Genomic DNA, 27844 nt, shown 5'->3' with positions numbered 1-27844 from the left:
CCCCTCTCTGCGATCTGCCTAAGGGGGCATTGTGACTTCATAACTCTGCACGGGTCACAATGGTTACAGACCATTGTCTTCGATCTGCTTAAGTGGGCATTGTGACATCATAACTCTGCACCGGTAACCCAGGTGACAGACCCTGGTCTTTCATCTGCCTAAAGGGGCATTGTGACATCATAACTCTGCACTGGACACCCAGGTGACAGACCATTTGTCTGTGATCTGCCTCAGGGGTCATTGTGTCATCATAACTCTGCATTAGTCACCCTGGTGACAGACCCTTGCCTGTGATCTGCCTAAGTGGTCATTGTGACATCATAACTATGCAGTGGTCACCCAGGTGTCAGACCCTTGTCTGTGATCTGCTTAATGGGGCATTGTGACATCATAACTCTACACTGGGCATCCAGGTGACAGACCCTTGTCTGTGATTTGCCTAAGGGGTCATTGTGACATCATTACTCTGCACTGGTCACCAAGGTGACAGACCATTTTCTGTGATATGCCTAAGGAGGCATTGTGACATTATAATTCTGCCCTGGTCACCGAGGTGACAGACCCTTGTCAGTGAACTGCTTAAGGGGGCATTGTGACATCATAACTCTTCACTGGTCACCCAGGTGACAGACCCTTGTCTGTGATCTGCCTACGGGGGCATTGTGACATCATAACTCTCCACTGGTCACCCATTTGAAAGACCCTTGTCTGTGATCTGCCTAAGGGGGCATTGTGACATCATAAGCCTGCGTTGCTCACCCTGGTGACAGACCCTTGTCTGTGGTCTGTCTATGGGGGCGTTGTTGCATCTTAACACAGCACTGGTCACTGTGGTGACAGACTCTTGTCTGTGATCTGCCTAAGGGGGCATTGTGAGATCATAACTATGCACTGGTCACCAAGGTGACAGACCATTGTCTGTGATATGCCTAAGGAGGCATTGTAACATCATAACTCTGCACTGGTCACCCAGGTGACAGACTCTTGTCTGTGATCTGCCTAAGGGGGCATGGCGACATCATAAATCTCCTCTGGTCACCCAGGTGACAGACCCTTGTCTGTGATCTGCCTAAGGGGTCATTGTGACATCATAACTCTGCACTGGTCACCCAGGTGACAGAACCTTCTCTGTGATCCGCCTAAGGGGGCAATGTGACATCATAACTCTACACTGGGCTCCCTGGTGACAGACTCTTGTCTGTGATCTGCCTAAGGGGTCATTGTGACATCATAACTCTGCACTGGTCACGCAGGTGACAGACCCTTTTCTGTGATCTGCCTATTGGGGCATTGTGACATCATAACCCTGCACTGTCCACCCTGGTGACGGAACCTTGTCCGTCATCTGCCTAACGCGGAATTGTGACATCATAACACTGCCCTGGTCACTAAGGTGAGAGACCCTTGTCTGTGATCTGCCTAAGGATTCATTGTGACATCTAAACTCTGCACTGGTCACCCAGGTGACAGACCCTTTTCAGTTATCTGCCTAAGGGGGCATTGTGACTTTACAAATCTGCACTTTTCCCCCAGGTGACAGAACCTTGTCTGTGATCTCCGTAAGGCGGCATTCTTACATCATAACTGTGCACTGGTCACCCAGGTGACAGAACCTTGATTGTGAACTGCCTAACGGGGCATTGTGACATCATAACTCTTCACTGGTCACCATGGTGACAGACCCTTGTTCGTTATCTGCCTAAGGGGGCAATGTGACATCATAGCTCTGCACTGGTCACTCAGGTGACAGACCCTTGTCTGTGATCTGCCTAAGGGGACATTGTGACATCATAACTCTGCACTGGTCACCCAGGTGGCAGAACCTTCTCTGTGATCAGCGTAAGGGTGCATTGTGACATGATAACTGTGCACTGGTCACCCAGGTGACAGATGCTTGTCTGTGATCTGCCTAAGGGGGGCCTTGTGACATCATATGTCTGCACTGGTCACCCAGGTGACAGACCCTTGTCTATGATCTGCCTAAGTGGGCATTGTTACTTCATAACTCTGCACTTGTCATAGTGGTGACAGACCCTTGTCTGTGATCTGCCTAAGGGGGCATTGTGACTTCATAACTGTGCACTCGTCACCCAGGTGACACACCCTTGTCTGACATCTGCCTAAGGGGGCATTGTGACATCATAACTCTGCACTGGTCACCCAGGTGATAGACCCCTCTCTGAGATCTGCCTAAGGGGGCATTGTGACTTCATAACTCTGCACGGGTCACAATGGTTACAGACCATTGTCTTCGATCTGCTTAAGTGGGCATTGTGACATCATAACTCTGCACCGGTAACCCAGGTGACAGACCCTGGTCTTTCATCTGCCTAAAGGGGCATTGTGACATCATAACTCTGCACTGGTCACCCAGGTGACAGACCATTTGTCTGTGATCTGCCTCAGGGGTCATTGTGTCATCATAACTCTGCCTTAGTCACCCTGGTGACAGACCCTTGCCTGTGATCTGCCTAAGTGGCCATTGTGACATCATAACTCTCCACTGGTCACCCATTTGAAAGACCCTTGTCTGTGATCTGCCTAAGGGGGCATTGTGACATCATAAGCCTGCGTTGCTCACCCTGGTGACAGACTCTTGTCTGTGGTCTGTCTATGGGGGCGTTGTTGCATCTTAACACTGCACTGGTCACCGTGGTGACAGACTCTTGTCTGTGATCTGCCTAAGGGGCATTGTGAGATCATAACTATGCACTGGTCACCAAGGTGACAGACCATTGTCTGTGATATGCCTTAAGAGGCATTGTAACATCATAACTCTGCACTGGTCACCCAGGTGACAGACTCTTGTCTGTGATCTGCCTTAGGGGGCATGGCGACATCATAAATCTCCACTGGTCACCCAGGTGACAGACCCTTGTCTGTGATCTGCCTAAGGGGTCATTGTGACATCATAACTCTGCACTGGTCACCCAGGTGACAGAACCTTCTCTGTGATCCGCCTAAGGGGGCAATGTGACATCATAACTCTACACTGGGCTCCCTGGTGACAGACTCTTGTCTGTGATCTGCCTAAGGGGTCATTGTGACATCATAACTCTGCACTGGTCACGCAGGTGACAGACCCTTTTCTGTGATCTGCCTATTGGGGCATTGTGACATCATAACCCTGCACTGTTCACCCTGGTGACGGAAACTTGTCCGTCATCTGCCTAACGCGGAATTGTGACATCATAACACTGCCCTGGTCACTAAGGTGAGAGACCCTTGTCTGTGATCTGCCTAAGGGTTCATTGTGACATCTAAACTCTGCACTGGTCACCCAGGTGACAGACCCTTGTCAGTTATCTGCCTAAGGGGGCATTGTGACTTTACAAATCTGCACTTTTCCCCCAGGTGACAGAACCTTTGCTGTGATCTCCGTAAGGTGGCATTCTTACATCATAACTGTGCACTGGTCACCCAGGTGACAGAACCTTGATTGTGAACTGCCTAACGGGGCATTGTGACATCATAACTCTTCACTGGTCACCATGGTGACAGACCCTTGTTCGTTATCTGCCTAAGGGGGCAATGTGACATCATAGCTCTGCACTGGTCACTCAGGTGACAGACCCTTGTCTGTGATCTGCCTAAGGGGACATTGTGACATCATAACTCTGCACTGGTCACCCAGGTGGCAGAACCTTCTCTGTGATCAGCGTAAGGGTGCATTTTGACATGATAACTGTGCACTGGTCACCCAGGTGACAGACCCTTGTCTATGATCTGCCTAAGTGGGCATTGTTACTCCATAACTCTGCACTTGTCATCGTGGTGACAGACCCTTGTCTGTGATCTGCCTAAGGGGGCATTGTTACTTCATCACTGTGTACTCGTCACCCAGGTGACACACCCTTGTCTGGCATCTGCCTAAGGGGGCATTGTGACATCATAACTCTGCACTGGTCACCCAGGTGATAGACCCCTCTCTGCGATCTGCCTAAGGGGGCATTGTGACTTCATAATTCTGCACGGGTCACAATGGTTACAGACCATTGTCTTCGATCTGCTTAAGTGGGCATTGTGACATCATAACTCTGCACCGGTTACCCAGGTGACAGACCCTGGTATTTCATCTGCCTAAAGGGGCATTGTGACATCATAACTCTGCACTGGTCACCCAGGTGACAGACCATTTGTCTGTGATCTGCCTCAGGGGTCATTGTGTCATCATAACTCTGCATTAGTCACCCTGGTGACAGACCATTGCCTGTGATCTGCCTAAGTGGTCATTGTGACATCATAACTATGCAGTGGTCACCCAGGTGTCAGACCCTTGTCTGTGATCTGCTTAATGGGGCATTGTGACATCATAACTCTACACTGGGCATCCAGGTGACAGACCCTTGTCTGTGATTTGCCTAAGGGGTCATTGTGACATCATTACTCTGCACTGGTCACCAAGGTGACAGACCATTTTCTGTGATATGGCTAAGGAGGCATTGTGACATCATAATTCTGCCCTGGTCACCGAGGTGACAGACCCTTGTCAGTGAACTGCTTAAGGGGGCATTGTGACATCATAACTCTTCACTGGTCACCCAGGTGACAGACCCTTGTCCGTGATCTGCCTAAGGGGGCATTGTGACATCATAACTCTCCACTGGTCACCCATTTGAAAGACCCTTGTCTGTGATCTGCCTAAGGGGACATTGTGACATCATAAGCCTGCGTTGCTCACCCTGGTGACAGACCCTTGTCTGTGATCTGTCTATGGGGGCGTTGTTGCATCTTAACACTGCACTGGTCACCGTGGTGACACACTCTTGTCTGTGATCTGCCTAAGGGGGCATTGTGAGATCATAACTATGCACTGGTCACCAAGGTGACAGAACCTTGTCTGTGATATGCCTTAAGAGGCATTGTAACATCATAACTCTGCACTGGTCACCCAGGTGACAGACTCTTGTCTGTGATCTGCCTAAGGGGGCATGGCGACATCATAAATCTCCTCTGGTCACCCAGGTGACAGACCCTTGTCTGTGATCTGCCTAAGGGGTCATCGTGACATCATAACTCTGCACTGGTCACCCAGGTGACAGAACCTTCTCTGTGATCTGCCTAAGGGGGCAATGTGACATCATAACTCTACACTGGGCTCCCTGGTGACAGACTCTTGTCTGTGATCTGCCTAAGGGGTCATTGTGACATCATAACTCTGCACTGGTCACGCAGGTGACAGACCCTTTTCTGTGATCTGCCTATTGGGGCATTGTGACATCATAACCCTGCACTGTTCACCCTGGTGACGGAACCTTGTCCGTCATCTGCCTAACGCGGAATTGTGACATCATAACACTGCCCTGGTCACTAAGGTGAGAGACCCTTGTCTGTGATCTGCCTAAGGGTTCATTGTGACATCTAAACTCTGCACTGGTCACCCAGGTGACAGACCCTTGTCAGTTATCTGCCTAAGGGGGCATTGTGACTTTACAAATCTGCACTTTTCCCCCAGGTGACAGAACCTTGTCTGTGATCTCCATAAGGCGGCATTCTTACATCATAACTGTGCACTGGTCACCCAGGTGACAGAACCTTGATTGTGAACTGCCTAACGGGGCATTGTGACATCATAACTCTTCACTGGTCACCATGGTGACAGACCCTTGTTCGTTATCTGCCTAAGGGGGCAATGTGACATCATAGCTCTGCACTGGTCACTCAGGTGACAGACCCTTGTCTGTGATCTGCCTAAGGGGACATTGTGACATCATAACTCTGCACTGGTCACCCAGGTGGCAGAACCTTCTCTGTGATCAGCGTAAGGGTGCATTGTGACATGATAACTGTGCACTGGTCACCCAGGTGACAGATGCTTGTCTGTGATCTGCCTAAGGGGGGCCTTGTGACATCATATGTCTGCACTGGTCACCCAGGTGACAGACCCTTGTCTATGATCTGCCTAAGTGGGCATTGTTACTTCATAACTCTGCACTTGTCATAGTGGTGACAGACCCTTGTCTGTGATCTGCCTAAGGGGGCATTGTGACTTCATAACTGTGCACTCGTCACCCAGGTGACACACCCTTGTCTGACATCTGCCTAAGGGGGCATTGTGACATCATAACTCTGCACTGGTCACCCAGGTGATAGACCCCTCTCTGAGATCTGCCTAAGGGGGCATTGTGACTTCATAACTCTGCACGGGTCACAATGGTTACAGACCATTGTCTTCGATCTGCTTAAGTGGGCATTGTGACATCATAACTCTGCACCGGTAACCCAGGTGACAGACCCTGGTCTTTCATCTGCCTAAAGGGGCATTGTGACATCATAACTCTGCACTGGTCACCCAGGTGACAGACCATTTGTCTGTGATCTGCCTCAGGGGTCATTGTGTCATCATAACTCTGCCTTAGTCACCCTGGTGACAGACCCTTGCCTGTGATCTGCCTAAGTGGCCATTGTGACATCATAACTCTCCACTGGTCACCCATTTGAAAGACCCTTGTCTGTGATCTGCCTAAGGGGGCATTGTGACATCATAAGCCTGCGTTGCTCACCCTGGTGACAGACTCTTGTCTGTGGTCTGTCTATGGGGGCGTTGTTGCATCTTAACACTGCACTGGTCACCGTGGTGACAGACTCTTGTCTGTGATCTGCCTAAGGGGCATTGTGTGATCATAAATATGCACTGGTCACCTAGGTGACAGACCATTGTCTGTGATATGCCTAAGGAGGCATTGTAACATCATAACTCTGCACTGGTCACCCAGGTGACAGCCTCTTGTCTGTGATCTGCCTAAGGGGGCATGGCGACATCATAAATCTCCACTGGTCACCCAGGTGACAGACCCTTGTCTGTGATCTGCCTAAGGGGTCATTGTGACATCATAACTCTGCACTGGTCACCCAGGTGACAGAACCTTCTCTGTGATCTGCCTAAGGGTTCATTGTGACATCTTAACTCTGCACTGGTCACCCAGGTGACAGACCCTTGTCAGTTATCTACCTAAGGGGGCATTGTGACTTTACAAATCTGCACTTTTCCCCCAGGTAACAGAACCTTGTCTGTGATCTCCGTAAGGCGGCATTCTTACATCATAACTGTGCACTGGTCACCCAGGTGGCAGAACCTTCTCTGTGATCAGCGTAAGGGTGCATTGTGACATGATAACTGTGCACTGGTCACCCAGGTGACAGATGCTTGTCTGTGATCTGCCTAAGGGGGGCCTTGTGACATCATATGTCTGCACTGGTCACCCAGGTGACAGACCCTTGTCTATGATCTGCCTAAGTGGGCATTGTTACTTCATAACTCTGCACTTGTCATCATGGTGACAGACCCTTGTCTGTGATCTGCCTAAGGGGGCATTGTGACTTCATAACTGTGCACTCGTCACCCAGGTGACACACCCTTGTCTGGCATCTGCCTAAGGGGGCATTGTGACATCATAACTCTGCACTGGTCACCCAGGTGATAGACCCCTCTCTGCGATCTGCCTAAGGGGGCATTGTGACTTCATAACTCTGCACGGGTCACAATGGTTACAGACCAGTGTCTTCGATCTGCTTAAGTGGGCATTGTGACATCATAACTCTGCACCGGTAACCCAGGTGACAGACCCTGGTCTTTCATCTGCCTAAAGGGGCATTGTGACATCATAACTCTGCACTGGTCTCCCAGGTGACAGACCATTTGTCTGTGATCTGCCTCAGGGGTCATTGTGTCATCATAACTCTGCATTAGTCACCCTGGTGACAGACCCTTGCCTGTGATCTGCCTAAGTGGTCATTGTGACATCATAACTATGCAATGGTCACCCAGGTGTCAGACCCTTGTCTGTGATCTGCTTAATGGGGCATTGTGACATCATAACTCTACACTGGGCATCCAGGTGACAGACCCTTGTCTGTGATTTGCCTAAGGGGTCATTGTGACATCATTACTCTGCACTGGTCACCAAGGTGACAGACCATTTTCTGTGAAATGCCTAAAGAGGCATTGTGACATCATAATTCTGCCCTGGTCACCGAGGTGACAGACCCTTGTCGGTGAACTGCTTAAGGGGGCATTGTGACATCATAACTCTTCACTGGTCACCCCGGTGACAGACCCTTGTCTGTGATCTGCCTAAGGGGGCATTGTGACATCATAACTCTCCACTGGTCACCCATTTGAAAGACCCTTGTCTGTGATCTGCCTAAGGGGGCATTGTGACATCATAAGCCTGCGTTGCTAATCCTGGTGACAGACCCTTGTCTGTGGTCTGTCTATGGGGGCGTTGTTGCATCTTAACACTGCACTGGTCACCGTGGTGACAGACTCTTGTCTGTGATCGGCCTAAGGGAGCATTGTGACATCACAACTGTGCACTGGTAACACAGGTGACGGACCTAATTCTGTGATCGGCCTAAGGGGTCATTGTGACATCATAACTCTGCAATGGTCACCCATGTGACATACCCTTGTCTGTGATCTGCCTAAAGGGTCATTGTGACATCATAACTCTGCAGGGGTCACAAAGGTGACCGACCATTGTCTGTGAACTGCCTAAGGGGGCATTATGACATCATAACCCTGCACTGGTCACCCACGTGATATACCCTTCTCTTTGATCTGCGTAAGGGGGCATTCTGACATCATAACACTGCATGGGGCACCCAGGTGACATACCCCTGTCTGTGATCTGCCTAAGCGGGCATTGTGACATCATAAGTCTGCACTGGGCACCCAGGTGACAGGCCCTTGACTTTGATCTGCCTAAGTGGGAATTGTGACATCATAATTCTCCACTCGTCACCCAGGTGACAGACACTTGCCTGTGAACTGGCTAACGGGTCATTGTGACATCGTAACTCTGCGCTTGTCACCCTGGTGACAGACCCTTGTCCGTTATCTCCCTAAGTGGGCATTGTTACATCATAACCCTGCACTGGTCACCCAGATGACAGACCCTTGCCTGTGATCTGCCTAAGGGGTCATAGTGACATCATAACTCTCCACCAGTCACCCAGGTGACAGAACCTTGTCTGTGAACTGCCTAACGGGGCATTGTGACATCGTCACCCCACATCGGTCACCCTGGTGACAGACCCTTGTCGGTGATCTGCCTAAGGGGTCATAGTGACATCATAACCCTGCACTGGTCACCCAGGTGACAGACCCTTGCCTGTGATCTGCCTAAGGGGTCATAGTGACATCATAACTCTGCACTGGTCACTCAGGTGACAGACCCCTGTCTGTGATGTGTCTAAGGGGGCATTGTGTCATTATAACTCTGCACTGGTCTCCCAGGTGACAGACCCTTGTCTGTGAACTGCCTAAGGGGGCATTGTGGCATCATAACTATGCACTGGTCACCCAGGCGACAGATCATTGTCTGTGATCTGCCTAAGGATGGCATTGTGACATCATAACTCTGCACTGGTCACCCAGGTGTCAGACCCTTGTCTGTGAACTGCCTAAGGGGGCATTGTGACATCATAACTCTGCACTACTACCCAGTTGACAGATCATTGTCTGTGATCTGCCTAAGGGGGCATTGTGACTTCATAAGTGTGAGCTGGTCACACAGGTGAAGGACCCTTGTCTGTGATTTGCCTAAGGGGGTATTGTGACATCATAACTCTGCACTGGTCCCCAGGTGACAGACCCTTGTCTGTGATCTGCATAAGGGTGCATTTTGACATCATAAATCTGCACTTGTCACCCAGGTGACAGACCCTTGACTGTAAACTGCCTAAGTGGGCATTGTGACATCATAACTCGGCACTGGTCACTGTGGTGAAAAACCCTTGTCTGTGATCTGCCTAAGGGTGCATTGTGACTTCATAACTCTGCACGGGTCACACTGGTTATAGACCACTGTCTTTGATCTGCTTAAGTGTGCATTGTGACACCAGAACTCTGCACTGGTAACCCAGGTGACAGACCCTTGTCTTTTATCTGCTTAAAGGGGCATTGTGACATCACAACACTGCACTGGTCACCCAGGTGACAGATCATTTGTCTGTGATCTGCCTCAGGGGTCATTGTGACATCATAACTCTGCACTGGTCACCCCGGTGACAGACCCTTGACTGGGATCTGCCTAAGGAGTCATTGTGACATCATAACTATGCAATGGTCACCCAGTTGGCAGACCCTTGTCTGTGATATACTTAATGGGGCACTGTGACATCATAACTCTACACTGGGCACCCAGGTGACAGACCGTTGTCTGTGATTTGCCTCAGGGGGCATTTTGACATCATTACTCTGCACAGGTCAACAAGGTGACAGACTATTTTCTGTGATTTGCCTAAGGGGGCATTGTGACATCATAACCCTGCACGGGGCACCCAGGTGACATACCGCTCTCTGTGATCTGCCTAAGCGGGCATTGTGACATCATAAGTGTGCACTGGGCACAGAGGTGACAGGCCCTTGACTGTGATCTGCCCAAGTGGGAATTGTGACATCATAACTCTCCACCAGTCACCCAGGTGACAGAACCTTGTCGGTGATCTGCCTAAGGGGTCATTGTGACATCATAACTCTGCACTGGTCCCCCAGGTGACAGAACCTTGTATGTGATCTGCCTAAGGGTGCAATGTGACATCATGAATCTACACTGGGCTCCCTGGCGACAGAGCCTTGTCGGTGATCTGCCCAAGGGGTCATAGTGACATCATAACTCTGCACTGGTCACCCAGGTGACAGACCCCTGTCTGTGATGTGTCTAAGGGGGCATTGTGACATTATAACTCTGCACTGGTCTCCCAGGTGACAGACCCTTGTCTGTGAACTGCCTAAGGGGGCATTGTGACATCATAACTCTGCACTACTACCCAGTTGACAGATCATTGACTGTGATCTGCCTAAGGGGGCATTGTGACTTCATAAGTGTGAGCTGTTCACACAGGAGAAGGACCCTTGTCTGTGATCTGCCTAAGGGGGCATTGTGACATCATAACTCTGCACTGGTCCCCAGGTGACAGACCCTTGTCTGTGATCTGCATAAGGGTGCATTTTGACATCATAAATCTGCACTGGTCACCCAGGTGACAGACCCTTGTCTGTAAACTGCCTAAGGGGGCATTGTGACATCATAACTCGGCACTGGTCACTGTGGTGAAAGACCCTTGTTTGTAATCTGCCTACGGGGGTATTGTGACATCATAACCCTGCACTGGTCACCCAGGTGACACACCCTTGTCTGTGATCTCCCTAAGGGGTCATTGTGACATCATAACGTTGCACGGGTCACCCAGGTGACAGACCCTTGTCTGTGAACTGCCTAAAGGGCATTGTGAAATCATAACTCTGCAAGGGTCACCCTGGTGACAGACCATTGACTTTGTTGTGCTTAAGTGGGCATTGTGACATCATAACTCTGCACTGGTCACCCAGGTGACAGACCCTTGTCTGTGATCTGCCTAAGGGGGCATTGTGACATTATAACACTGCACTGGTCATCGTGGTGACAGAACCTTGTCTGTGATCTGCCTAAGGGTGCATTGTGACTTCATAATTCTGCACGGGTCACACTGGTTATAGACCACTGTCTTTGATCTGCTTAAGTGTGCATTCTGACACCATAACTCTGCACTGGTAACCCAGGTGACAAACCCTTGTCTTTGATCTGCCTAAAGGGGCATTGCGGCATCACAACTATGCACAGGTCACCCAGGTGACAGATCATTTGTCTGTGATCTGCCTAAGGGGTCATTGTGACATCATAACTCTGCACTGGTCACCCCGGTGACAGACCCTTGACTGGGATCTGCCTAAGGAGTCATTGTGACATCATAACTATGCAATGGTCACCCAGTTGGCAGACCCTTGTCTGTGATATGGTTAATGGGGCACTGTGACATCATAACTCTACACTGGGCACCCAGGTGACAGACCGTTGTCTGTGATTTGCCTAAGGGGGCATTTTGACATCATTACTCTGCACAGGTCAACAAGGTGACTGACTATTTTCTGTGATTTGCCTAAGGGGGCATTGTGACATCATAACCCTGCACGGGGCACCCAGGTGACATACCCCTCTCTGTGATCTGCCTAAGCGGGCATTGCGACATCATAAGTCTGCACTGTGCACCCAGGTGACAGGCCCTTGACTGTGATCTGCCTAAGTGGGAATTGTGACATCATAACCCTCCACCAGTCACCCAGGTGACAGAACCTTGTCTGTGAACTGCCTAACGGGGCATTGTGACATCGTAACCCCGCATCAGTCACCCTGGTGACAGACCCTTGTCGGTGACCTGACTAAGGGGTCATAGTGACATCATAACTCTGCACTGGTCACCCAGGTGACAGACCCCTGTCTGTGATGTGTCTAAGGGGGCATTGTGACATTATAACTCTGCACTGGTCTCCCAGGTGACAGACCCTTCTCTGTGAACTACCTAAGGGGGCATTGTGACATCATAACTCTGCACGGGTCACCCAGGTGACAGACCCTTGTCTGTGAACTGACTAAAGGGGCATTGTGAAATGATAACTCCGCAAGGGTCGCCCTGGTGAGAGACCATTGACTTTGATGTGCTTAAGTGGGCATTGTGACATCATAACTTTGCACTGGCAACCCTGGTGACAGACCCTTGTGTGCAATCTGCCTAAGGGGGCAATGTGACATCATAACTCTACACTGGGCTCCCTTGTGACAGACCCCTGTCTGTGATCTCCCTGAGGGGGCATTGTGACATCATAACTCTGCACTGGTCACCGTGGTGACAGACCCTTGTCTGTGATCTGCCTAAGGGGGCATTGTGAGATCATAACTATGCACTGGTCACCCAAGTGACAGACCCTTGTCTGTGATCTGCCTAAGGGTTCATTGTGACATCATAACTCAGCACTGGTCACCCATGCAACATACCCTTGTCTGTGTTCTGCCTTAAGGGGGCATTCTGACATCATAAAACAGCACGGGGCACCCAGGTGACATACCCCTGTCTGTGATTTACCTAAGCTGACATTGTGACATCATAAGTCTGCACTGGGCACCCAGGTGACAGGCCCTTGACTGTGATCTGCCTAAGTGGGAACTGTGACATCATAACTCTCCACTCGTCACCCAGGTGACAGAAACTTGTCTTTGAACTGGCTAACGGGGCATTGTGACATCGTAACTCTGCACTGGTCACCCTGGTGACAGACCCTTGTCCATTATCTGCCTTAGGGGGCATTGTGACATCATTACCCTGCACTGGTCACGCAGATGACAGACCCTTGCCTGTGATCTGCCTATGGGGTCATGGTGACATCATAACTCTGCACTGGTCACCCAGGTGACAGACCCCTGTCTGTGATGTGTCTAAGGGGTCATTGTGACATTATAACTCTGCACTGGTCTCACAGGTGACAGACCCTTGTCTGTGAACTGCCTAAGGGGGCATTGTGACATCATAACTCTGCACTGGTCACCCAGGTGACAGATCATTGTCTGTGATCTGCCTAATGGGTCATGGTGACTTCATAAGTGTGTGCTGGTCACCCAGGTGAAGGACCCTTGTCTGTAATCTGCCTATGGGGGGCACTGTGACATCACAACTCTGCACTTTTCCCCCAGGTGACAGACCCTTGTCTGTGATCTGCCTAAGGGTGCATTTTGACATCACAAATCTGCATTGGTCACCCAGGTGACAGACCCTTGTCTGTAAACTGCCTAAAGGGGTATTGTGACATCATAACTTGGCAGTGGTCACTGTGGTGACAGACCCTTGTCTGTGATCTGGCTAAAGAGGCATTGTGACATCATAACTCTGTACAGGTCACCGTGTTGACAGACCCTTGTTTTTCATCTGCCTAAGGGGGCATTGTGACATCATAACTCTGCACTGGTCACCCAGGTGACAGGCCCTTGTCTGTGATCTGCCTACGGGGGCATTGTGATATCATAACTCTGCACTAGTCACCCTGCTGACAGACCCTTGTCTGTGATCTGGCTAAAGAGGCATTGTGACATCATACCTCTGCACAGGTCACCGTGGTGACAGAACCTTGTTTTTCATCTGCCTAAGGGGGCATTGTGACATTATAACTCTGCACTGTTCACACAGGTGACACTCCCTTGTCTGTGATCTGCCTAAGGTATGATTGTGACATCGTAACTATCCACTGGTCACCCAGTGACAGACCCTTGTCTGTGATCTGCCTAAGGGGGCATTATGACATCATAACCCTGTACTGGTCACCCAGGTGACAGACCCCTGTGTGTGATCTCCCTGAGGGGGCATTGTGACATCATAACTCTGCACTGGTCACCGTGGTGAGAGACCCTTGTCTGTGATCTGCCTAAGGGGGCATTGTGACATCATAATTCTGCACTGGTCAGCCAGGTGTAACACCCTTGAGTGTGATCTGCCTAAGTGGGCATTGTGACATCATAAATCTGCACTGGTCACCCAGGTGACAGACCCTTGTCTGTTTTCTGCCTAAGGGGGCATTGTGACATCATAACTCTGCACGGGTCACCCAGGTGGCAGACCCTTGTCTGTGATTTGCCTAATGGGGCATTGTGACATCATAACTCTGCATTGGACAACAAGGTGAGAGACCATTTTCTGTGATCTGCCTAAGGGGGCTTTGTGACATCACATATATGCAGTGGTGACTCAGGTGACAGAACCTTCTCTGTGATCTGCTCAAGGGGGCATTGTGCCATCATAACTCTCCACTGGTCCCCCAGGTGACAGAACCTTCACTGTGAACTGCCTAGGGGGGCATTCTGACATCATAACTCTTCACTTGTCACCCTAGTGACAGACCCTTGCCCCGTTATGTGCCTATGGTGGCAATGTGACATCATAACACTGCACTGGTCAGCAAGGTGACAGACCCTTGTCTATGATCCGCCTAAGGGGTCATTGGGACAGCAAAACATTGCACTGGTCACCCAGGTGACAGGCCCTTGTCTTTGATCTGCCTAAGGGGGCACTGTGACATAATAACTCTGCACTGGTCATCGTGGTGACAGACCCTTGTCTGTGATCTGCCTAAGGGCCATTGTGACTTCATAACTGTGCACTGGTCACCCAGGTGACACACCATTGTCTGTGATCTCCCTAAGTGGGCATTGTGACGTCATAACACTGCACTGGTCACCCAGGTGACAGACCCTTGTCTGTGAACTGCCTAAAGGGGCATTGTGAAATCTTAACTCTGCAAGGGTCACCCTGGTTACAGACCATTGACTTTGTTGTGCTTAAGTGGGCATTGTGAAATCATAACTCTGCGCTAGTCACCCAGGTGACAGACCCTTTTGTGCGATCTGCCTAAGGGGGCAATGTGACATCATAACTCTACACTGGGCTCCCTGGTGACAGACTCTTGTCTGTGATCTGCCTAAGGGGTTATTGTGACATCATAACTCTGCACTGGTCACCCAGGTGACAGACCCTTTTCTGTGATCTGCCTAATGGGGCATTGTGACATCATAACTCTGCACTGTTCACCCTGGTGACAGACCCTTGTCCGTTATCTGCCTAAGGCGGAATTGTGACATCATAACTCTGCACTGGTCACCCAGGTGACAGACCCTTTTCTGTGATCTGCCTAAGGTGGCATTGTGACTTCATAAGTGTGAGCTGGTCACACAGGTGAAGGACCCTTGTCTGTGACCTGCCTAAGGGGGCATTGTGACATCATTACTCTGCACTGGTCCCCAGGTGACAGACCCTTGTCTGTGATCTGCATAAGGGTGCATTTTGACATCATAAATCTGCACTGGTCACCCAGGTGACAGACCGTTGTCTGTAAACTGCCTAAGGGGGCATTGTGACATCATAACTCGGCACTGGTCACTGTGGTGACAGACCCTTTTCTGTGATCTGGCTAATGAGGCTTTGTGACATGATAACTCTGCACAGGCCACCGTGGTGACAGACCCTTGTTTGTCATCTGCCTACGGGGGCATTGTGACATCATAACCCTGCACTGGTCACCCAGGTGACACACCCTTGTCGGTGATCTACCTAAGTTGGCATTGTGACATCATAACTCTGCGCGGGTCACCCAGGTGACAGACCATTGTTTGTGAACTGCCTAAAGGGTATTGTGAAATCATAACTCTGCAAGGGTCACCCTGGTGACAGACCATTGACTTTGTTGTGCTTAAGTGGGCATAGTGACATCATAACCCTGCACTGGTCTATCAGGTGACAGACCCTTGCCTGTGATCTGCCTAAGGGGTCATAGTGACATCATAACTCTGCACTGGTCACTCAGGTGACAGACCCCTGTCTGTGATGTGTCTAAGGGGGCATTGTGTCATTATAACTCTGCACTGGTCTCCCAGGTGACAGACCCTTGTCTGTGAACAGCCTAAGGGGGCATTGTGGCATCATAACTATGCACTGGTCACCCAGGCGACAGATCATTGTCTGTGATCTGCCTAAGGTTGGCATTCTGACATCATAACTCTGCACTGGTCACCTAGGTGACACACCCTTGTCTGTGATCTGCCTAAGGGGGCATTGTGACATTATAACACTGCACCAGACATCGTTGTGACAGACACTTGTCTGTGATCTGCCTAAGGGTGCATTGTGACTTCATAACTCTGCACGGGTCACACTGGTTATAGACCACTGTCTTTGATCTGCTTAAGTGTGCATTGTGACACCATAACTCTGCACTGGTAACCCAGGTGACAGACCCTTGTCTTTTATCTGCTTAAAGGGGCATTGTGACATCACAACACTGCACTGGTCACTCAGGTGACAGATCATTTGTCTGTGATCTGCCTAAGGGGTCATTGTGACATCATAACTCTGCACTGGTCACCCCGGTGACAGACCTTTGACTGGGATCTGCCTAAGGAGTCATTGTGACATCATAACTATGCAATGGTCACCCAGTTGGCAGACCCTTGTCTGTGATGTACTTAATGGGGCACTGTGACATCATAACTCTACACTGGGCACCCAGGTGACAGACCGTTGTCTGTGATTTGCCTAAGGGGGCATTTTGACATCATTACTCTGCACAGGTCAACAAGGTGACAGACTATTTTCTGTGATTTGCCTAAGGGGGCATTGTGACATCATAACCCTGCACGGGGCACCCAGGTGACATACCCCTCTCTGTGATCTGCCTAAGCGGGCATTGTGACATCATAAGTGTGCACTGGGTACAGAGGTGACAGGCCCTTGACTGTGATCTGCCCAAGTGGGAATTGTGACTTCATAACTCTCCACCAGTCACCCAGGTGACAGAACCTTGTCGGTGATCTGCCTAAGGGGTCATTGTGACATCATAACTCTGCACTGGTCTCCCAGGTGACAGAACCTTGTCTGTGATCTGCCTAAGGGTGCAATGTGACATCATGAATCTACACTGGGCTCCCTGGTGACAGACCCTTGTCGGTGATCTGCCCAAGGGGTCATAGTGACATCATAACTCTGCACTGGACACCCAGGTGACAGACCCCTGTCTGTGATGTGTCTAAGGGGGCATTGTGACATTATAACTCTGCACTGGTCTCCCAGGTGACAGACCCTTGTCTTTGAACTGCCTAAGGGGGCATTGTGACATCATAACTCTGCACTACTACCCAGTTGACAGATCATTGTCTGTGATCTGCCTAAGGTGGCATTGTGACTTCATAAGTGTGAGCTGGTCACACAGGTGAAGGACCCTTGTCTGTGATCTGCCTAAGGGGGCATTGTGACATCATAACTCTGCACTGGTCCCCAGGTGACAGACCCATGTCTGTGATCTGCATAAGGGTGCATTTTGACATCATAAATCTGCACTGGTCACCCAGGTGACAGACCCTTGTCTGTAAACTGCCTAAGGGGGCATTGTGACATCATAACTCGGCACTGGTCACTGTGGTGAAAGACCCTTGTCTGTGATCTGCCTAAGGGTGCATTGTGACTTCATAACTCTGCACGGGTCACACTGGTTATAGACCACTGTCTTTGATCTGCTTAAGTGTGCATTGTGACACCATAACTCTGCACTGGTAACCCAGGTGACAGACCCTTGTCTTTGATCTGCCTAAAGGGGCATTGCGGCATCACAAATCTGCACTGGTCACCCAGGTGACAGATCATTTGTCTGTGATCTGCCTAAGGGGTCATTGTGACATCATAACTCTGCACTGGTCACCCCGGTGACAGACCCTTGACTGGGATGTGCCTAAGGAGTCATTGTGACATCATAACTATGCAATGGTCACCCAGTTGGCAGACCCTTGTCTGTGATATGCTTAATGGGGCACTGTGACATCACAACTCTACACTGGGCACCCAGGTGACAGACCCTTGTCTGTGATCTGCCTAAGGGGGCATTGTGACATTATAACACTGCACCGGTCATCGTTGTGACAGACACTTGTCTGTGATCTGCCTAAGGGTGCATTGTGACTTCATAACTCTGCACGGGTCACACTGGTTATAGACCACTGTCTTTGATCTGCTTAAGTGTGCATTGTGACACCATAACTCTGCACTGGTAACCCAGGTGACAGACCCTTGTCTTTGATCTGCCTAAAGGGGCATTGTGACATCACAACTCTGCACTGGTCACCCAGGTGACAGATCATTTGTCTGTGATCTGCCTGAGGGGTCATTGTGACATCATAACTCTGCACTGGTCACCCCGGTGACAGACCCTTGACTGGGATCTGCCTAAGGAGTCATTGTGACATCATAACTATGCAATGGTCACCCAGTTGGCAGACCCTTGTCTGTGATATACTTAATGGGGCACTGTGACATCATAACTCTACACTGGGCACCCAGGTGACAGACCGTTGTCTGTGATTTGCCTAAGGGGGCATTTTGACATCATTACTCTGCACAGGTCAACAAGGTGACAGACTATTTTCTGTGATTTGCCTAAGGGGCATTGTGACATCATAACCCTGCACGGGGCACCCAGGTGACATACCCCTCTCTGTGATCTGCCTAAGCGGGCATTGTGACATCATAAGTGTGCTCTGGGCACAGAGGTGACAGGCCCTTGACTGTGATCTGCCTAAGTGGGAATTGTGACATCATAACTCTCCACCAGTCACCCAGGTGACAGAACCTTGTCGGTGATCTGCCTAAGGGGTCATTGTGACATCATAACTCTGCACTGGTCCCCCAGGTGACAGAACCTTGTCTGTGATCTGCCTAAGGGTGCAATGTGACATCATGAATCTACACTGGGCTCCCTGGTGACAGACCCTTGTCGGTGATCTGCCCAAGGGGTCATAGTGACATCATAACTCTGCACTGGTCACCCACGTGACAGACCCCTGTCTGTGATGTGTCTAAGGGGGCATTGTGACATTATAACTCTGCACTGGTCTCCCAGGTGACAGACCCTTGTCTGTGAACTGCCTAAGGGGGCATTGTGACATCATAACTCTGCACTACTACCCAGTTGACAGATCATTGACTGTGATCTGCCTAAGGGGGCATTGTGACTTCATAAGTGTGAGCTGGTCACACAGGTGAAGGACCCTTGTCTGTGATCTGCCTAAGGGGTCATTGTGACATCATAACTCTGCACTGGTCCCCAGGTGACAGACCCTTGTCTGTGATCTGCATAAGGGTGCATTTTGACATCATAAATCTGCACTGGTCACCCAGGTGACAGACCCTTGTCTGTAAACTGCCTAAGGGGGCATTGTGACATCATACCTCGGCACTGGTCACTGTGGTGAAAGACCCTTGTTTGTCATCTGCCTACGGGGGTATTGTGACATCATAACCCTGCACTGGTCACCCAGGGGACACACCCTTGTCTGTGATCTCCCTAAGTCGGCATTGTGACATCATAACGTTGCACGGGTCACCCAGGTGACAGACCCTTGTCTGTGAACTGCCTAAAGGGCATTGTGAAATCATAACTCTGCAAGGGTCACCCTGGTGACAGACCATTGACTTTGTTGTGCTTAAGTGAGCATTGTGACATCATAACTCTGCACTGGTCACCCAGGTGACAGACCCTTGTCTGTGATCTGCCTAAGGGGGCATTGTGACATTATAACACTGCACTGGTCATCGTGGTGACAGACACTTGTCTGTGATCTGCCTAAGGGTGCATTGTGACTTCATAACTCTGCACGGGTCACACTGGTTATAGACCACTGTCTTTGATCTGCTTAAGTGTGCATTGTGACACCATAACTCTGCACTGGTAACCCAGGTGACAGACCCTTGTCTTTGATCTGCCTAAAGGGGCATTGTGGCATCACAACTCTGCACTGGTCACCCAGGTGACAGATCATTTGTCTGTGATCTGCCTAAGGGGTCATTGTGACATCATAACTCTGCACTGGTCACCCCGGTGACAGACCCTTTACTGGGATCTGCCTAAGGAGTCATTGTGACATCATAACTATGCAATGGTCACCCAGTTGGCAGACCCTTGTCTGTGGTATGCTTAATGGGGCACTGTGACATCATAACTCTACACTGGGCACCCAGGTGACAGACCGTTGTCTGTGATTTGCCTAAGGGGGCATTTTGACATCATTACTCTGCACAGGTCAACAAGGTGACTGACTATTTTCTGTGATTTGCCGAAGGGGGCATTGTGACATCATAACCCTGCACGGGGCACCCAGGTGACATACCCCTCTCTGTGATCTGCCTAAGCGTGCATTGTGACATCATAAGTCTGCACTGTGCACCCAGGTGACAGGCCCTTGACTGTGATCTGCCTAAGTGGGAATTGTGACATCATAACTCTCCACCAGTCACCCAGGTGACAGAACCTTGTCTGTGAACTGCCTAACGGGGCATTGTGACATCGTAACCCCGCATCAGTCACCCTGGTGACAGACCCTTGTCGGTGACCTGCCTAAGGGGTCATGGTGACATCATAACTCTGCACTGGTCACCCAGGTGACAGACCCTTGTCGGTGACCTGACTAAGGGGTCTTAGTGACATCATAACTCTGCACTGGTCACCCAGGTGACAGACCCCTGTCTGTGATGTGTCTAAGGGGGCATTGTGACATTATAACTCTGCACTGGTCTCCCAGGTGACAGACAATTCTCTGTGAGCTACCTAAGGGGGCATTGTGACATCATAACTCTGCACGGGTCACCCAGGTGACAGACCCTTGTCTGTGAACTGACTAAAGGGGCATTGTGAAATCATAACTCCGCAAGGGTCGCCCTGGTGAGAGACCATTGACTTTGATGTGCTTAAGTGGGCATTGTGACATCATAACTTTGCACTGGCAACCCTGGTGACAGACCCTTGTGTGCAATCTGCCTAAGGGGGCAATGTGACATCATAACTCTACACTGGGCTCCCTTGTGACAGACCCCTGTCTGTGATCTCCCTGAGGGGGCATTGTGACATCATAACTCTGCACTGGTCACCGTGGTGACAGACCCTTGTCTGTGATCTGCCTAAGGGGGAATTGTGAGATCATAACTATGCACTGGTCACCCAAGTGACAGACCCTTGTCTGTGATCTGCCTAAGGGTTCATTGTGACATCATAACTCAGCACTGGTCACCCATGCAACATACCCTTGTCTATGTTCTGCCTTAAGGTGGCATTCTGACATCATAAAACTGCACGGGGCACCCAGGTGACATACCCCTGTCTGTGATTTGCCTAAGCTGACATTGTGACATCATAAGTCTGCACTGGGCACCCAGGTGACAGGCCCTTGACTGTGATCTGCCTAAGTGGGAACTGTGACATCATAACTCTCCACTCGTCACCCAGGTGACAGAAACTTGTCTTTGAACTGGCTAACGGGGCATTGTGACATCGTAACTCTGCACTGGTCACCCTGGTGACAGACCCTTGTCCATTATCTGCCTTAGGGGGCATTGTGACATCATTACCCTGCACTGGTCACCCAGATGACAGACCCTTGCCTGTGATCTGCCTAAGGGGTCATGGTGACATCATAACTCTGCACTGGTCACCCAGGTGACAGACCCCTGTCTGTGATGTGTCTAAGGGTGCATTGTGACATTATAACTCTGTACTGGTCTCACAGGTGACAGACCCTTGTCTGTGAACTGCCTAAGGGGGCATTGTGACATCATAACTCTGCACTGGTCACCCAGGTGACAGATCATTGTCTGTGATCTGCCTAATGGGTCATGGTGACTTCATAAGTGTGTGCTGGTCACCCAGGTGAAGGACCCTTGTCTGTAATCTGCCTATGGGGGGCATTGTGACATCACAACTCTGCACTTTTCCCCCAGGTGACAGACCCTTGTCTGTGATCTGCCTAAGGGTGCATTTTGACATCACAAATATGCATTGGTCACCCAGGTGACAGACCCTTGTCTGTAAACTGCCTAAAGGGGTATTGTGACATCATAACTTGGCAGTGGTCACTGTGGTGACAGACCCTTGTCTGTGATCTGGCTAAAGAGCCATTGTGACATCATAACTCTGTACAGGTCACCGTGTTGAAAGACCCTTGTTTTTCATCTGCCTAAGGGGGCATTGTGACATCATAACTCTGCACTGGTCACCCAGGTGACAGGCCCTTGTCTGTGATCTGCCTACGGGGGCATTGTGATATCATAACTCTGCACTAGTCACCCTGCTGACAGACCCTTGTCTGTGATCTGGCTAAAGAGGCATTGTGACATCATACCTCTGCACAGGTCACCGTGGTGACAGACCCTTGTTTTTCATCTGCCTAAGGGGGCATTGTGACATTATAACTCTGCACTGTTCACACAGGTGACACTCCCTTGTCTGTGATCTGCCTAAGGTATGATTGTGACATCGTAACTATCCACTGGTCACCCAGTGACAGACCCTTGTCTGTGATCTGCCTAAGGGGGCATTATGACATCATAACCCTGTACTGGTCACCCAGGTGACAGACCCCTGTCTGTGATCTCCCTGAGGGGGCATTGTGACATCATACCTCTGCACTGGTCACCGTGGTGAGAGACCCTTGTCTGTGATCTGCCTAAGGGGGCATTGTGACATTATAACACTGCACTGGTCATCGTGGTGACAGACACTTGTCTCTGATCTGCCTAAGGGGGCATTGTGACATCATAACTCTGCACTGGTCACCCAGGTGACAGGCCCTTGTCTGTGATCTGCCTCCGGGGCATTGTGATATCATAACTCTGCACTAGTCACCCTGCTGACAGACCCTTGTCTGTGATCTGGCTAAAGAGGCATTGTGACATCATACCTCTGCACAGGTCACCGTGGTGACAGACCCTTGTTTTTCATCTGCCTAAGGGGGCATTGTGACATTATAACTCTGCACTGTTCACACAGGTGACACTCCCTTGTCTGTGATCTGCCTAAGGTATGATTGTGACATCGTAACTATCCACTGGTCACCCAGTGACAGACCCTTGTCTGTGATCTGCCTAAGGGGGCATTATGACATCATAACCCTGTACTGGTCACCCAGGTGACAGACCCCTGTCTGTGATCTCCCTGAGGGGGCATTGTGACATCATACCTCTGCACTGGTCACCGTGGTGAGAGACCCTTGTCTGTGATCTGCCTAAGGGGGCATTGTGACATTATAACACTGCACTGGTCATCGTGGTGACAGACACTTGTCTCTGATCTGCCTAAGGGGGCATTGTGACATCATAACTCTGCACTGGTCACCCAGGTGACAGGCCCTTGTCTGTGATCTGCCTCCGGGGCATTGTGATATCATAACTCTGCACTAGTCACCCTGCTGACAGACCCTTGTCTGTGATCTGGCTAAAGAGGCATTGTGACATCATACCTCTGCACAGGTCACCGTGGTGACAGACCCTTGTTTTTCATCTGCCTAAGGGGGCATTGTGACATTATAACTCTGCACTGTTCACACAGGTGACACTCCCTTGTCTGTGATCTGCCTAAGGTATGATTGTGACATCGTAACTATCCACTGGTCACCCAGTGACAGACCCTTGTCTGTGATCTGCCTAAGGGGGCATTATGACATCATAACCCTGTACTGGTCACCCAGGTGACAGACCCCTGTCTGTGATCTCCCTGAGGGGGCATTGTGACATCATACCTCTGCACTGGTCACCGTGGTGAGAGACCCTTGTCTGTGATCTGCCTAAGGGGGCATTGTGACATTATAACACTGCACTGGTCATCGTGGTGACAGACACTTGTCTCTGATCTGCCTAAGGGTGCATTGTGACTTCATAACTCTGCACGGGTCACACTGGTTATAGACCACTGTCTTTGATCTGCTTAAGTGTGCATTGTGACACCATAACTCTGCACTGGTAACCCAGGTGACAGACCCTTGTCTTTGATCTGCCTAAAGGGGCATTGTGGCATCACAACTCTGCACTGGTCACCCAGGTGACAGATCATTTGTCTGTGATCTGCCTAAGGGGTCATTGTGACATCATAACTCTGCACTGGTCACCCCGGTGACAGACCCTTGACTGGGATCTGCCTAAGGAGTCATTGTGACATCATAACTATGCAATGGTCACCCAGTTGGCAGACCCTTGTCTGTGATATGCTTAATGGGGCACTGTGACATCATAACTCAACACTGGGCACCTAGGTGACTGACCGTTGTTTGTGATTTGCCTAAGGGGGCATTTTGACATCATTACTCTTCACAGGTCAACAAGGTGACTGACTATTTTCTGTGATTTGCCTAAGGGGGCATTGTGACATCATAACCCTGCACTGGGCACCCAGGTGACATACCCCTCTCTGTGATCTGCCTAAGCGGGCATTGTGACATCATAAGTCTGCACTGTGCACCCAGGTGACAGGCCCTTGACTGTGATCTGCCTAAGTGGGAATTGTGACATCATAACTCTCCACCAGTCACCCTGGTGACAGAACCTTGTCTGTGAACTGCCTAACGGGGCATTGTGACATCGTAACCCCGCATCAGTCACCCTGGTGACAGACCCTTGTCGGTGACCTGACTAAGGGGTCTTAGTGACATCATAACTCTGCACTGGTCACCCAGGTGACAGACCCATGTCTGTGATGTGTCTAAGGGGGCATTGTGACATTATAACTCTGCACTTGTCTCCCAGGTGACAGACCCTTCTCTGTGAACTACCTAAGGGGGCATTGTGACATCATAACTCTGCACGGGTCACCCAGGTGACAGACCCTTGTCTGTGATCTGACTAAAGGGGCATTGTGAAATCATAACTCCGCAAGGGTCGCCCTGGTGAGAGACCATTGACTTTGATGTGCTTAAGTGGGCATTGTGACATCATAACTTTGCACTGGCAACCCTGGTGACAGACCCTTGTGTGCAATCTGCCTAAGGGGGCAATGTGACATCATAACTCTACACTGGGCTCCCTTGTGACAGACCCCTGTCTGTGATCTCCCTGAGGGGGCATTGTGACATCATAACTCTGCACTGGTCACCGTGGTGACAGACCCTTGTCTGTGATCTGCCTAAGGGGGCATTGTGAGATCATAATTATGCACTGGTCACCCAAGTGACAGACCCTTGTCTGTGATCTGCCTAAGGGGTCATTGTGACAGCATAACATTGCACTGGTCACCCAGGTGACATGCCCTTGTCTGTGATCTGCCTAAGGGGGCACTGTGACATAATAACTCTGCACTGGTCATCGTGGTGACAGACCCTTGTCTGTGATCTGCCTAAGGGGGCATTGTGACTTCATAACTGTGCACTGGTCACCCAGGTGACACACCCTTGTCTGTGATCTCCCTAAGTGGGCATTGTGACGTCATAACACTGCACTGGTCACCCAGGTGACAGACCCTTGTCTGTGAACTGCCTAAAGGGGCATTGTGACATCATAACTCGGCACAGGTCACTGTGGTGACAGACCCTTGTCTGTGATCTGCCTAAGGGGGCATTGTGACATTATAACACTGCACTGGTCATCGTGGTGATAGACACTTGTCTGTGATCTGCCTAAGGGTGCATTGTGACTTCGTAATTCTGCACGGGTCACACTGGTTATAGACCACTGTCTTTGATCTGCTTAAGTGTGCATTGTGACACCATAACTCTGCACTGGTAACCCAGGTGACAGACCCTTGTCTTTGATCTGCCTAAAGGGGCATTGTGACATCACAACACTGCACTGGTCACCCAGGTGACAGATCATTTGTCTGTGATCTGCCTAAGGGGTCATTGTGACATCATAACTCTGCACTGGTCACCCCGGTGACAGACCCTTGACTGGGATCTGCCTAAGGAGTCATTGTGACATCATAACTATGCAATGGTCACCCAGTTGGCAGACCCTTGTCTGTGATATGCTTAATGGGGCACTGTGACATCATAACTCTACACTGGGCACCCAGGTGACAGATCGTTGTCTGTGATTTGCCTAAGGGGGCATTTTGACATCATTACTCTGCACAGGTCAACAAGGTGACAGACTATTTTCTGTGATTTGCCTAAGGGGGCATTGTGACATCATAACCCTGCACGGGGCACCCAGGTGACATACCCCTCTCTGTGATCTGCCTAAGCGGGCATTGTGACATCATAAGTCTGCACTGGGCACCCAGGTGACAGGCCCTTGACTGTGATCTGCCTAAGTGGGAATTTTGACATCATAACTCTCCACCAGTCACCCAGGTGACAGAACCTTGTCTGTGAACTGCCTAACGGGGCATTGTGACATCGTAACCCCGCATCGGTCACCCCGGTGACAGACCCTTGTCGGTGATCTGCCTAAGGGGTCATAGTGACATCATAACTCTGCACTGGTCACCCAGGTGACAGAGCCTTGTCGGTGATCTGCCTAAGGGGTCATAGTGACCTCATAACTCTGCACTGGTCACCCAGGTGACAGACCCCTGTCTGTGATGTGTCTAAGGGGGCATTGTGACATAATAACTCTGCACTGGTCTCCCAGGTGACAGACCCTTCTCTGTGAACTACCTAAGGGGGCATTGTGACATCATAACTCTGCACTGGTCACCCAGGTGACAGATCATTGTCTGTGATCAGCCTAAGGGGCCATTGTGACTTCATAAGTGTGAGCTGGTCACACAGGTGAAGGACTCTTGTCTGTGATCTGCCTAAGGGGGCATTGTGACATCATAACTCTGCACTGGTTACCCAGGTGACAGACCCTTGTCTGTAAACTGCCTAAGGGGGCATTGTGACATCATAACCCGGCACTGGTCACTGTGGTGACAGACCCTTGTCTGTGATCTAGCTAATGAGGCATTGTGACATCATAACTCTGCACTGGTCACCCAGGTGACAGACCCTTGTCTGTGATCTGCCTAAGGTGGCATTGTGACATCATAACTGCGTTGGTCACCCAGGTGAAACACCCTTGTCTGTGATCATCCTAAGGGGGCATTGTGACAACATAAGTCTGCACTGGTCATCGTGGTGACAGACCCTTGTCTGTGATCTGTCTATGCTGGCATTGTGATATCATAACTCTGAACGGGTCACCCAGGTGACAGGCCGTTGTCTGTGATCTGCCTAAGAGTGCATTGTGAGATCATAACTCTGCACAGGTCACCCTGGAAAAAGACCATTGTCTTTGTTCAGATTAAGTGGGCATTGTAGCATCATAACTCTGCACGGGTAACTCAGGTGACAGACCGTCGAATTTGATCTGATAAAAGGGGCATTGTGACATCCTAACTCTGCCCTGGACACCCAGGTGACAGACCATTGGTCTCTGATCTGCCTAAGGGTTAATTGTGACATCATATCTCTGCAATGGTCACCCAGGTGACAGACCCTTGTCTGTAATCTGCCTAAGGGGTCATTGTGACATCATATCTGTCCACTGGTCACCGAGGTGACAGACCATTGTCTGTGATCTGGCTAAGGCGGCATTGTGACATCATAACTGTGCACTGGTCACCCAGGTGACAGACGCTTGTCTGTGATCTGCCTAAGGTTGGCATTGTGACATCATAACTCTGCACTGGTCACCCAGGTGACAGACCCTTGTCTGTGATCTGCCTAAGGAGTCATTGTGACATCATAACTATGCAATG

The sequence above is a fragment of the Gorilla gorilla genome, chromosome 14 (genome assembly GCF_029281585.2).
Source record: "Gorilla gorilla gorilla isolate KB3781 chromosome 14, NHGRI_mGorGor1-v2.1_pri, whole genome shotgun sequence".
Classification (NCBI taxonomy): domain Eukaryota; kingdom Metazoa; phylum Chordata; class Mammalia; order Primates; family Hominidae; genus Gorilla; species Gorilla gorilla.
This window is presented reverse-complemented; position numbering follows the sequence as displayed.